Genomic DNA, 13,579 nt, shown 5'->3' with positions numbered 1-13,579 from the left:
CGCTGTGGTGGTGGATATAGAGGAAATTCACAACGACACAACAGGATGACGGGCTCATCCAATGCGGCGCATTCTCCCTGCAGCTCTCCCAGGTTTTAACCAGCATTGCGGAGCCGGGCAACATTTTTGCAGGGCAGGAAGATGGCTCTTTCAAAGGGGGAATCCCAAACCCTTCTGATGGGCAAGTTTCATCTGGAGTGCACTGACCCCCTCTGCTAAACTGGCAGTCAGTGAATTATTTCCTCCCTCTCCACTCACTGTATTTGGTGTTGTTCTGGCAGGAGGCACCAGGTGCATCATCACACCTGGGCTCTCAAGTTCTGTCTCTCTGTAATTAGTTATTTATGCTCTGTGCTCCAGTCCTGGAACAAACAGCATGCAGGCAAACCCTCTTTCAGGAATCTCAGCCCAGTACCGGTGCCCAGTTCCCAGGCAGCAACCGTGTCCCAGGAACTGACTTTAGCAGAGCCCCAACCTGACAGCTCCCCCCAAAGCGCCTGCAGCAACAAACCGACATCCAAGGAGGATGGCTACAAAGGCTGCCTGAAGCACTTGTACTGCAAGGAAAGGTGGTGTCAGCGCCACCTAGTGACTCCTGCTAGAGCAACACTAAAGTTATTTGTGCTTCAAGAGCTCCTGGGAACACAGCATTTCTGTCCTGTGAGAAATTCGACCTTTCACATTTTATTTTCATCCTGAATCAGGATGAAAAGTCAAAATTTCAGATTTTGCAAGGAACAGAAATTCAGCAACATTTCGATTCCGAAAGACTGAAGAGCCTGGTCGAAAGGTTTTGATTTTGAAGAAACAGCATTTCCTGATATAAAACTCTTCCGCTGGGTATTTTTTGACAAGCTCTGCACACGTATCTGCATGCTGTACAGATCTCTGGCCCTCACTCAGGAAAGCTCTCAAGCATGTGCTCCAGTCCAACCCTATCCAGGACAGCACCTATGTAGGTGCTTAACTTTAAGCACCTGCTACAGTCCCATTGCTGGACCTAAAATGGCTGTTTGAAGTTAAGTTTGTAGCTTGGTGCTGTCCCGAACAGTGATGCTTCCCTGAAGCAGGGCAGTTCCCACAGGGATGTTTCCTGCCTTGAGGAGCTCACCCTGAGAGCTGAGGGAAAATCCAGGTTTGTTGCCACAAAAAATGAGAAGAAAACTATTTAATTTAAAACTTGTTATGGAAAATTTCAGTGTTTTGATCAAAAATATTCATAAAACTCAACTAAATGTTTTCATTTAGCCTCATTTTGAATTGACAGTTTGCTTTTGGAGGTGGGCGGGATTTGGAACCAAAATGAGACACAACTGTCAGTTAGAAACACAGAGAGTTTCACTTTGTTTAGTTTCAAAGTAAATGGACATTTTCCTTCCATTTGTGGATTTTGAAAACCAAAATGAAACAAAATTGTCAATTTAAAGCCAAACAAAATGATGTCTTTCATTTCAAAATTATTTTTGTGGAAAAATTAAGAAGCTCCTTGCACATAAATTGTTTGGGGAAAGATTTTGATTTCAGTTAAAATGTGTTTGGATTAAAAAAAACTTTGGGGGAAAAAATTGTGGAAAAACTTCAATGAACTTTACTCACAAAGAACAGCCAGTAACTCACCCTGCAGATAACCGTGGGGTGAGTTTGCAGGTATGTTCATGAAGACATGAGGGGCCACTTTCCATGGGGTGGGGACTTGCTGGTGGCTGCTTGGAGAGGCCATTCACATCGAGGTTCTTCCCTAGGGCTGGATCTAATGCTCCCATTGGGAATTACAATTCCTGCCATCCTGGTTCTGGCTGTGGTGCTTTATCTGCTGGGAAAGAAAGGTGGGTATGACAGTGAGGCCAAGCTGTGTTAGCAAATGTACAGACAGATGTGGCAGAGACACCCCCTTCGATCCCCTGTACCCAGTGTGTCTGGGATGGGGGAAGAGATTAAAGACACAGTGAAATTGATCATTTTTTCGGGGGGAGGCTTGCTGGGGAGAAAGATCAAAGAGATGATGAAAGGGATTATCATTGTGATTAATTATTTGTATTGCAGTAGTGTAACACCAACAGACCTCGGTCATTGGCAGGTGGGATGGAACCTGGGATCTCTGGAGTTTAGTGCATGAGCCTCTACCACATGAGCTAAAAGCCAACTGGCTGTTAGCTAAGGCTGTAGAGCAAACTCATTTTATCTCTCTCTCTAAGTGATCTTGGTGCCACTTGATGGGACAGAACACCACAATCAGAAGGTGTGTGGGTTACAGTAGCACCCTGGAGCCCCAGTCAGGGATCAGAGCCCCATTGTGCTAGGTGCTGTACATTATTTATTAGGTGTGTTACTGTAGTGCCCTGGAGCCCCAGTCAGGAATCAGGACCCCACTGTGTCAGGAGCTGCACAGATCAGTAATGAAGGGGACAGTCCCTGCCCCATAGATGGTCACAATCTAGGGCTCAGCTAGGGACAGGTGTCTGGATGGAATATCGACACACAGATACTAAACTTCAGGAAGGCATCCCCTAGTCAGGAAGGGCCCTTATGCATGTCACTCAATTTCTCTCTCTCTCTCTCTCTGCTCATGAGGAAACATGGCCACATCTCTGATCACATTGTCTCAATGCTTCCAGTTGTGTCTCTACCAAGGAATCAAAGGTAGGAGGAGATTTATTCCGTCTCCCATCTCGTTTTCTTTCTGGGTCTGTTCTCTCTGCGTCAAGTAAGGGCCAGCTGTCGCTCCAGGGTCCAAGTGGTTCTCAGCTCTCCTTTTGTGTTTGGTGGGGAAGGGGGTTCAGTCTGGTTGTTGTGTAGGAAATTTTGTAAAGGCCAGGGAAGGATGGATTTTACCTAGGGAGGTGGTGGAATCTCCATCCTTAGAGGTTATTAAGGGCCCAGCTGGGATGATTTGACAAAGTCCTGGTTGAGAAGACTTAGTTGGGTTTGGTCATATTTTGAGCAGGGGGTTGGACTAGATGACCTCCTGAGGTTTCTTTCTACCCTTATCTTCCATGTATCTATGATTCCCTGGTTGTGGTGAGATCTGGGGGTTAGGAGGAGACGCTTTAAGGAAGGAGTTTGCCAAAGAGGTGTGTTCTCACTGAATTCACTGGCAGCAGAGTGAGCATGTTTGAAAATCACCCTGAGGTGTTTGAAAGAATGAAAGTGACCCTGTTTTACACTCAGGGGGTATCAGGGCTACTCACCCACAAAGCAGCATCAACAAACCCAGCCAGTTCCCTAGAACCGGATCTGTTCTTCCAGGGTGGGGCTGGGAGTGGCCAGGCCTGGCTGGGAACCCAGGGTCTCCAGTCCATCCAGCTGCAGTGGGTAACGTGCAATGTTAACTCCATTGGTTACAGCTGCATGGGCTGCATGTGAGCCCCCGTTCAGGGAGGCTAGCCCAGCCCCACCCCTTCTCTCCAAGGCCACAGCCCTCCCTCACTGTTTGTCCCCCCCTCCCCTGCTGGAGCCTTGAGCCCCCCACCATGGCCAGAGGAGCCCCACACCAGCCACCCTGAGTCCAGGCCCACTGGTTCGCTCAGACCACCGGCCGACCTGCCTCAGCAGCCCTGGGCTGCCAGCTGGCCCACCTGCCCTGCCCGCCCTAGCCTCAACCCCAGCTGGCTTCGGGGGAAAGGCTGAGTGAGGGCAGGAAGAGGAGCAGCGTGGACAGGGCCACAGGGGAAGAGCAGGATGCTGGTGAGGGGCCTCAGGGCAGAGCATGGGTAGAGCCACACCTGCCTGTTTGAGGCTTAGCCTCCCTGGTCTGATACCCACCACCCATGTGCAGCTGGTTTAGTGCCAGGCAAGGCGCATCCACACATGGACTCGCCCCGAAACACCCACAGTGGGTTCACTCACAGGATGTGTGAATTTGGTGCAGGTCTGTGTGTGGGGCGACCAAGGTGCTGCCCCTCCCCCCCCATGCCTGCTGGGAAGAGCCAGGCAGCAGGGATGCCTGTGGGTATTCAGAGCGCGACGTACAAGTGAATAACAGATGGGGCAGAGAGGGAGCTTCCAAGTGCTCCTGGCTCCCTGTCTGTCCATCACCCCACACAGAGATCCCGCAAGGACCCTACAGAGAGTCTCTAAGGGTCACTGCCCATTGCTCTGCAGCCAGCACCTGCCACTCAGGGCTCCCCTCGACTACTGCTGCCTTCTCCCTCTGTCCCTTCTGCAGCCTGTTGGGCTCGCTGTAGCCCTTCTGAGGGCCATGGAGCCCATACGCTCATTCTAAGCCCTGTGGGTGGGGCAGAAAGAGCCAGGTGGGAGACCAGGGAGTCCATGGGGTGACCAGCTGCACACAGAGAGGGAAAGGTGCATGGGGAGACTTGAGGCAGTGTCCAGGCTCTGCCAGTGTCCAGCCCGGCCTGGGTTCCCAGTGCAGTGCCTGGTGGGGGTAAGGTGGACACGATGCACAAACCTTCAGTACCGGGAGTCCTCTCCCCTGACTCCCAGCTGTGTATGTTCCCTGCCTGCCTCCTGCGCCCCCCATGTGTAGGGCTCTGTAGCTGCCTCTCCCCAAACATTCATTCCCTCCCTGATCCTCCCATATGACCAGTCTCTCCCTCCAAATACCCCCACCCTGCCCTCCTGGGTCATGGGAGCTGATTAGCAGACTGGGCCAAAAAGAGGGCTTTGAAGATTCATTTCCACATTATATAAAGACATTAAAGTTGACCCTTAAGGATGAACATTCAGCCTTTCTACATTGTGAGCAGCCCTGGGCCAAAAATCCAGTTTTATTTGGGTGGAAAATTTTCAAATAAAAAAATGTGTTCAAAATTTTTCACAGAAAATGTGGGTTTTTTGACAAAAAAATTCAAAGTGAAATAAAACAAAATGTCCACTAGAAAGAAAATAAAATGAACATTTTGTTTAAAAAAATTGTCACTGAAAATTTCATTAAATGAAACAATTTTGGCAAAAAATTGGCCTTTGGTTTAAATACTGTTCATGAAAAAAATTCCTGTTGAAATATGTCACCCAGTTTTAACTTTGTGAAAATGACGGTGTTTTCTTCAACGTCTGTCCTGAGATGTTACAGATTTTTGGTCCCCTCCAATCTTAAGTCCATGCTGACCTAGTGGGGTTTTGGGTGATTGGTTTCTTGGCCATTTTGCTGAAGTAGAAAAGGATATTTAAGTCTCATCTTTATTAGAATTTCCCTCCATAAATGGTGAAGCTGCTACCTTCCCTGATTATCCAGAAGTAGGGTTTGCTGCTTTTCCACTGAGTGTGAGCTGAATGGAGACAAAAGGTCCTAGCAGGGAGAACCAGCCATGGGAAGAAATCTACTCACAGCTGGATCTCTGGAAACAGAATCAGTGTCACCAAGGTGACACACAGAGAGCACACGGCATCACTGATACCCCCTGTCCTACTCCCCACAGGGAACAAGTTCAGCATGACACCAGGAACACTCCTGCAGATCATATTGAATGTAAGAGCTTTTGGAGAGCATTGGGGTTACTGGGGTCACCTGCACATGCGGGAGAAATGCAGGGGCTGGGAGTAAATGTGTTAATTGGTGGGGGATGGACAGATCCCAGGTCAGACTGTCTGGCCAAGAGTTATAACAACAAACTGCCTGTGATCAAAGTGAATGAGGAGAAAATATTTTCGTGGTCCCAGGGCTCGTGCATCTGAGACCCTGAGGTTCCTTTGTCCCACCCTTTGCCTGTAATCCCCAGTCCTGCATTGCCATGGCTTAGGGGACTGAGGCAAAGTGTTACCACTTATCGTCCTTCATGGAAAGGACACATCCTGGGGAAAGCTCCCATTGGAAAGTGTCCCACCCCTTCCCTGGAGCTGGGTGCAAGAGTGCCTCATAGGCATAGTTTAGGTGCCTCATGCTCCTGGTCTCTTCTTTGAGCCAGGCTCTCTGACTCTCCCATGATGCACCACTTTCTCCCCTCTTGGTGACAGGAAATAGTACATCATGGGAGTCCCTGGTTGCAGTGAATCATTGGAGATTAAGCCCAGCCAGCCAGGCCAGCCTGAAGAGGAGAATATGAGCATGAGGCAACTGAACTACAAGTCCCATGTGGCACCAAGGTGGTATTCTGAACCAGAATATTTCTGGTTTTGGCCAAAATAGTTCAGTTTTGGGGCACTCATTTTTTGAACAAAATGTTGAAATTTTCTGCCGAAAGCCACCTCTGTTTGTGACAAAATAGCTCTGTGGAAACCCAGACAGACAGTTTCCACTGAACATCTTCAACAGCCCCATTAAATCCTTCTGCTTCGATATCCCCTAGCGACCCTGATCAGGAACAGGCTCCATTGTGCTCAGTGCTGCCCATGGGAGAGCCCTGCCCTGGCTGGGGGAGAGGTGGGAGCTGGGGGGTTATAATTTGTGCTCAGCGAGGTGCCTTCCCTTAAGGGCATTTACACCCAAGTGACCATGTGTAACTATTATTCTCTCCCCAGATGCCTCCATGAATTGGGTGGAAAGCGCCAGGGTGAGTCTCAACTTTTATTCATGACAAGGCAAAGTGATAGAAAAGAGCAATTTGTTTGCCTGTTCCAGCTCGGCAGTGACCCGTGGGCTTGGAACATGGATTTACTCAGGATTCAAGTTGTGTCTGTTACCCTGGTTTCACTGCTGTTGTCCCAGATCTCCACCCAGGAGGAAGTAGCTGCCTCCCATAGTTGCTGTGAGCCTGGCCAGTCAGGCCCTCCCCACATGGACACACAGACACGCATCCAGGCAAGAGGAAAACATCCGTCCCAGACTCGACACCACAGCAATAGGGGAGAAACCTCCACGGCCTGAAAATCTATCTGGCTACAGAGGGGCTTCCCCTACCAGCCTCTGCAGTCAGACAAACAACCAAGGCAGAAGCAACAGCGGGTCCTGTGGCACCTTTGAGACTAACAGAAGTACTGGGAGCATAAGCTTTCGTGGGTAAGAACCTCACTTCTTCAGATGCAAGACAATCTGAAGAAGTGAGGTTCTTACCCACGAAAGCTTATGCTCCCAGTACTTCTGTTAGTCTCAAAGGTGCCACAGGACCCTCTGTTGCTTTTTACAGATTCAGACTAACACGGCTACCCCTCTGATACTTGAAACCAAGGCAGAGATGTTCAAGGTTTCAAAGTTCCCAATAAAACACCTGGGAACTGGACATTCAGGTGGGGGATTGGCTGTAGTGGGAATTGGCTGTAGTGAGAAGCCCCACCTCCACTTACTGCTAACCCTCCCCATCGTGGGGAAGGAAGACAGGCAATGGGTAAAATCCTGGGAGTTTCACATTGACAACAATGGAGCAGGATTTCCCCCAGTGGGTTTGCATGGGATGTAGGTTTCAGTGGGGTGTGCACGGGCTCACACTGCTAGCAGCAGCTGTGCGGTAGTGCACACACCCTGGATATTATGTTAGTGGCAGGGAAAGCTGCTAACACAGAGCTTCCTTACTTCAATTGCTTCCTTATGATAATTATTTGTCCACACTCCAGCTAATATTGGCAATGAACAATAACCCTGGATTTTTATTTCTCCTCCTCTAAAGATCCATAGGAGGAGTTTGGGACACTGAAGTTCTCTCCTAGTATTATTATTATTTTTATTATGTAACATGTTATTGAGTGTTTAAAGCAGTGTCACAAAGGGAAGAGCTGTGCGCTGCTATCATGGAGGCATAGCTGGTCTCCTCAGAGTTAAGGTTGAAGTTAGCATCCCATTATCAGCCTGAGTTTCACACACACACAACAAATCCATTCCAGGGGATATGAAATTTGATAACTACGTCACATCACTGTGTTGATCTTGTCCTGAAAGTTTGGGGCAAAGAACTCAAGTGATCGCAGGGAGATGGAGTCTCATTCACTTTCTAGAGATTTTTCTAGCATTACTTTGGCTGTTCTTATACTAACAAACACTGATTTATTCTTTAGAGCTTTTAGTAAATGATTGTAGGACAGGGTACTACTTACAGAGATATTTATAAAAAAAGCAACAGAGAGTCCTGTGGCACCTTTAAGACTAACAGATGTATTGGAGTATAAGATTTTGTGGGTGAATACCCACTTCGTCAGACGCATGTAATGGAAATTTCCAGAGGCAGGTATAAATATGCAGGCCAGAATCAGTCTGGAGATAACGAGGTTAGTTCAATCAGGGAGGATGAGGTCCTCTGCTAGCAGCTGAGGTGTGAACACCAAGGGAGGAGAAACTGCTTCTGCAGTTGGCTAGCCATTCACAGTCTTTGTTTAATCCTGATCTGATGGTGTCAAATTTGCAAATGAACTGAAGCTCAGCAGTTTCTCTTTGGAGTCTGGTCCTGAAGTTTTTTTGCTGTAAGATGGCCTTACATCTGCTATTGTCAGGGAGGTTGAAGTGTTCTCCTACAGGTTTTTGTATATATATATGTGTTGTTGGTGAGAATATGCTTAAGGTTGGCGGGTTGTCTGTGGGCAAGGACTGGCCTGCCTCCCAAGGTCTATGAAAGCGAGGGATCATTGTCCAGGATGGGTTGTAGATCACTGATAATGTATTGGAGAGGTTTAAGCTGAGGACTGTAGGTGATGGCAAGTGGATTCTGTTGGTTTCTTTCTTGGGCTTGTCTTGTAGCAGGAGGCTTCTGAGTACACGTCTGGCTCTGTTGATTTGTTTCTTTATTTCCTTGTGCGGATATTGTAGTTTTGAGAATGCTTGATGAAGATCTTGTAGGTGTTGGTCTCCGTCTGAGGGGTTGGAGCAGACAACCCACCAACCTTAAGCATATTCTCACCAACAACCACATACCACACCATAACAATTCTAACTCAGGAACCAACCCATGCAACAAACCTCGATGCCAACTCTGCCCACATATCTACACCAGCAACACCATCACAGGACCTAATCAGATCAGCTACAACATCACCGGTTCATTCACCTGCATGTTCACCAATGTTATATATGCCATTATGTGCCAGCAATGCCCCTCTGCTATGTACATTGACCAAACTGGACAGTCACTATGTAAAAGGATCAATGGACACAAGTCACATATCAGGAATGGCAATATACAAAAACTTGTAGGAGAACACTTCAACCTCCCTGGCCACACAATAGCCGATGTAAAGGTAGCCATCTTACAGCAAAAAAACTTCAGGACCAGACTCCAAAGAGAAACTGCTGAGCTTCAGTTCATTTGCAAATTTGACACCATCAGATCAGGATTAAACAAAGACTGTGAATGGCTAGCCAACTACAAAAGCAGTTTCTCCTCCCTTGGTGTTCGCACCTCAACTGCTATCAGAGGACCTCACCCTCCCTGATTGAACTAACCTCGTTATCTCCAGACTGATTCTGGCCTGCATATTTATACCTGCCTCTGGAAATTTCCATTACATGCGTCTGACAAAGTGGGTATTCACCCACGAAAGCTTATGCTCCAATACATCTGTTAGTCTTAAAGGTGCCACAGGACTCTCTGTTGCTTTTTACAGATCCAGACTAACACGGCTACCCCTCTGATACTTGACAGATATTTATGACTCCTGTGAATTCAGAAGCTAGTTTAATCCTATGAACATTATATATATAGGTTTCCCTTTGACCCAAGCAGTTAGCCAGTATTCTGGGTCTTGGCATACAGTAATTACACTGAGAAGAGAAAGTGATGACAGAGTCAGGTATGTTTGTTGATGCAACCCTACTTATTTACATAACATCTACAAAGTCCTGTTTCCCTGAACACAAACAGGAACCAGACAACAGAGGCACTTTCTTTGATTCCAGCTGCAAGCCTCTTTCCAGCCAGCACGCTGCCCAAAAGCTCTCGCTCGCTCGCTCTCTCTCTCTCAGCTTTCAGGGTCCTGCTACAAGTGCTCCTCTTGTTGCTTTCTCTGGTTGCTTCTGAGGTGTTTCTGCTACTTCTGTCACATAGCCTGACTCTGCTTTTCTTATCAGACCCAAAGGAACGCTCTTGGACCACACACCCCTGCCATGCCCAGGCTTTTCTGCTGTCTAGTCCTTGGGTGATGGTTTTCCTTTGCTTCCACTGAAACTAAATCTAGGGGCATTTAATGGTTCCCTTATTTAGCTTGAATAGAAGGTGGTTATCACAGCCACCAACTTCAGCAAGTTGCTGCAATTGCCCATAAAACACATTTGTTGGGAGCCACCCAATCTCCAACAGAACAATAGATTAATAAAAAGTGCTTGGAACCATTATAAATATTGCCATTAATAACATCAATCATTAAAAAGCAACAGAGAGTCCTGTGGCACCTTTAAGACTAACAGATGTATTGGAGCATAAGCTTTCATGGGTGAATGCCCACTTCGTCGTCATGCATCTGACGAAGTGGGCATTCACCCATGAAAGTTTATGCTCCAATACATCTGTTAGTCTTAAAGGTGCCACAGGACTCTCTGTTGCTTTTTACAGATCCAGACTAACTCGGCTACCCCTCTGATACTTGTCATCAATCATTAAGATACAAAACTGGACAGGAAAAAACTACACTGCCTGCAGCACACATGAATCCTTATTTCAGATAAGATAAACCATGAAAAAGGCTAATGCAGTCCTAGGATACACCAGGTGAGGTACTTCCAGTAGAGACAGGGAAATATAGGTACCATTATACAAGGCACTGGTGAGACCTCATCTGAAATGCTGTGTGCAATTCTGGTCTCCCATGTTTAGGAAAGATGAATTCAGACTGGATGAGGTGCAGAGAAGGGCTACTAGAATAATAGAATCATAGAATATCAGAGTTGGAAGGGACCTCAAGAGGTCATCTAGTCCAACCCCCTGCTCAAAGCAGGACCAATTCCCAGCTAAATCATCCCAGCCAGGGCTTTGTCAAGCCGGGCCTTAAAAACCTCCAAGGAAGGAGACTCCACCACCTCCCTAGGTAACGCATTCCAGTGTTTCACCACCCTCCTAGTGAAATAGTTTTTCCTGATATCCAACCTGGACCTCTCCCACTGCAACTTGAGACCATTGCTCCTTGTTCTGTCATCTGCCACCACTGAGAACAGCTGAGCTCCATCCTCTTTGGAACCCCCCTTCAGGTAGTTGAAGGCTGCTATCAAATCCCCCCTCATTCTTCTCTTCTGGAGACTAAACAATCCCAGTTCCCTCAGCCTCTCCTCATAAGTCATGTGCTCCAAACCCCTAATCATTTTTGTTGCCCTCCGCTGGACTCTTTCCAATTTTTCCACATCCTTCTTGTAGTGTGGGGCCCAAAACTGGACACAGTATTCCAGATGAGGCCTCACCAATGTCGAATAAAGGGGAAAGATCACGTTCCTCGATCTGCTGGCAATGCCCCTACTTATACAGCCCAAAATGCCGTTAGCCTTCTTAGCAACAAGAGCACACTGTTGACTCATATCCAGCTTCTCGTCCACTGTGACCCCTAGGTCCTTTTCTGCAGAACTGCTACCTAGCCATTCGGTCCCTAGTCTGTAGCAGTGCATGGGATTCTTCCGTCCTAAGTGCAGGACTCTGCACTTGTCCTTGTTGAACCTCATCAGGTTTTTTTCGGCCCAATCCTCTAATTTGTCTAGGTCCCTCTGTATCCGATCCCTACCCTCTAGTGTATCTACCACGCCTCCTAGTTTAGTGTCATCTGCAAACTTGCTGAGAGTGCAGTCCACACCATCCTCCAGATCATTAATAAAGATATTAAACAAAACCGGCCCCAGGACCGACCCTTGGGGCACTCCGCTTGAAACCGGCTGCCAACTAGACATGGAGCCATTGATCACTAACTGTTGAGCCCGACGATCTAGCCAGCTTTCTATCCACCTTACAGTCCATTCATCCAGCCCAAACTTCTTTAACTTGGCGGCAAGAATACTGTGGGAGACCGTATCAAAAGCTTTGCTAAAGTCAAGGAATAACACATCCACTGCTTTCCCCTCATCCACAGAGCCAGTTATCTCATCATAGAAGGCAATTAGGTTAGTCAGGCACGACTTCCCCTTCGTGAATCCATGCTAACTGTTCCTGATCACTTTCCTCTCCTCTAAATGTTTCATAATTGATTCCTTGAGGACCTGCTCCATGATTTTTCCAGGGACTGAGGTGAGGCTGACTGGCCTGTAGTTCCCCGGATCCTCCTTCTTCCCTTTTTTAAAGATGGGCACTACATTAGCCTTTTTCCAGTCATCTGGGACCTCCCCCGATCGCCATGAGTTTTCAAAAATAATGGCTAATGGCTCTGCAATCTCACCCGCCAACTCCTTTAGCACCCTCGGATGCAGCGCATCCGGCCCCATGGACTTGTGCACGTCCAGTTTTTCTAAATAGTCCCGAACCACTTCTTTCTCCACAGAGGGTTGGTCACCTTCTCCCCATGCTGTACTGCCCAGTGCAGCAATCTGGGAGCTGACCTTGTGCGTGAAGACAGAGGCAAAAAAATCATTGAGTACATTAGCTTTTTCCACATCCTCGGTCACTAGGTTGCCTCCCTCATTCAGTAAGGGGCCCACACTTTCCTTGATTTTCTTCTTGTTGCTAACATACCTGAAGAAACCCTTCTTGTTACTCTTAACATCTCTTGCTAACTGCAACTCCAAGTGCGATTTGGCCTTCCTGATTTCACTCCTGCACGCCTGAGCAATATTTTTATACTCCTCCCTGGTCATTTGTCCAATCTTCCACTTCTTGTAAGCTTCTTTTTTGCGTTTAAGATCAGCAAGGATTTCACTGTTTAGCCAAGCTGGTCGCCTGCCATATTTACTATTCTTTCTACACATCGGGATGGTTTGTTCCTGCAACCTCAATAAGGATTCTTTAAAATACAGCCAGCTCTCCTGGACCCCTTTGCCCTTCATGTTATTCTCCCAGGGGATCCTGCCCATCTGTTCCCTGAGGGAGTCAAAGTCTGCTTTTCTGAAGTCCAGGGTCCATATTCTGCTGCTCTCCTTTCTTCCTTGTGTCAGGATCCTGAACTCGACCATCTCATGGTCACTGCCTCCCAGGTTCCCATCCACTTTTGCTTCCCCTACTAGTTCTTCCCTGTTTGTGAGTAGCAGGTCAAGAAAAGCTTTGCCCCTAGTTGGTTCCTCCAGCACTTGCACCAGGAAATTGTCCCCTACACTATTCAAAAATTTCCTGGATTGCCTGTGCACCGCTGTATTGCTCTCCCAGCAGATATCAGGGTGATTAAAGTCTCCCATGAGAACCAGGGCCTGCGATCTAGCAACTTCTGCTAGTTGCCAGAAGAAAGCCTCGTCCACCTCATCCCTCTGGTCTAGTGGTCTATAGCAGACTCCAACCATGACATCACCCTTGTTGCTCACACTTCTCAACTTTATCCAGAGACTCTCAGGTTTTTCTGCAGTTTCATACCGGAGCTCTGAGCAGTCATACTCCTCTCTTACATACAACGCAACTCCCCCACCTTTTCTGCCCTGCCTGTCCTTCCTGAACAGTTTATATCCATCCATGACAGTACTCCAGTCATGTGAGTTATCCCACCAAGTCTCTGTTATTCCAATCACATCATAGTTCCCTGACTGTGCCAGGACTTCCAGTTCTCCCTGCTTGTTTCCCAGGCTTCTTGCATTTGTGTATAGGCACTTAAGATAACTCATCTATCGTCCCTCTTTCTCAGCATGAGACAGGAGTCCTCCCCTCTTGCG

The sequence above is a fragment of the Malaclemys terrapin genome, chromosome 20 (assembly GCF_027887155.1).
Source record: "Malaclemys terrapin pileata isolate rMalTer1 chromosome 20, rMalTer1.hap1, whole genome shotgun sequence".
Lineage (NCBI taxonomy): Eukaryota > Metazoa > Chordata > Testudines > Emydidae > Malaclemys > Malaclemys terrapin.
This window is presented reverse-complemented; position numbering follows the sequence as displayed.